The following is a 435-nucleotide window of genomic DNA, read 5'->3' on the forward strand; positions in this document are numbered from 1 at the left end:
GAATCGCCTGGGTTGTGTGCTTAGAATGCAGATCCCTGGCCCCAGACTATCCTTGAGGGAGGGGCCAACAGTCCCTATTCTGTCTCTGCTGTCCACCACCACAGTCATATCCTGAATGTTGGAAGACCATCAGCAGAGTTAGTCACAAGCTGGACAAAGACTGCTCAGGGGACGTGGAGGAGACCCAGGGCAGTTTTCAAATCCATGGCATCCTCCCTCCATGGAGCCTGGACGGTGCAGTTCTGGCTCCCTTCCTGAAGCCAGGAGTGATCAGGAGGCCAGCAAAAGTGAGGATGTTGGGTGGCGTTTCCAGGAGGCTGGAAGCAGACACACTCAGGACTGGTCTCTGATCTTGATCTGGCCAGAAACTGCAGGACTGTAGCAGGTCATTGCACCCTCTCAGCCTTCTGTGCCTGTGGAATGTATCATTAAACC

At 54.3% G+C, this 435-nt stretch overlaps 1 protein-coding gene across 1 annotated transcript in view; it reads left to right on the forward strand.

Annotated features, from left to right (window-relative positions):
* The window catches only part of SERPINE2 (serpin family E member 2), a 27,900-nt gene that overhangs the window by 4,006 nt on the left and 23,459 nt on the right, over positions 1-435 (forward strand). The window lies entirely within an intron of this gene.

Source organism: Otolemur garnettii, unplaced genomic scaffold (genome assembly GCF_000181295.1).
Source record: "Otolemur garnettii isolate 467f Iridium unplaced genomic scaffold, OtoGar3 scaffold00013, whole genome shotgun sequence".
Taxonomy (NCBI): Eukaryota; Metazoa; Chordata; class Mammalia; order Primates; family Galagidae; genus Otolemur; species Otolemur garnettii.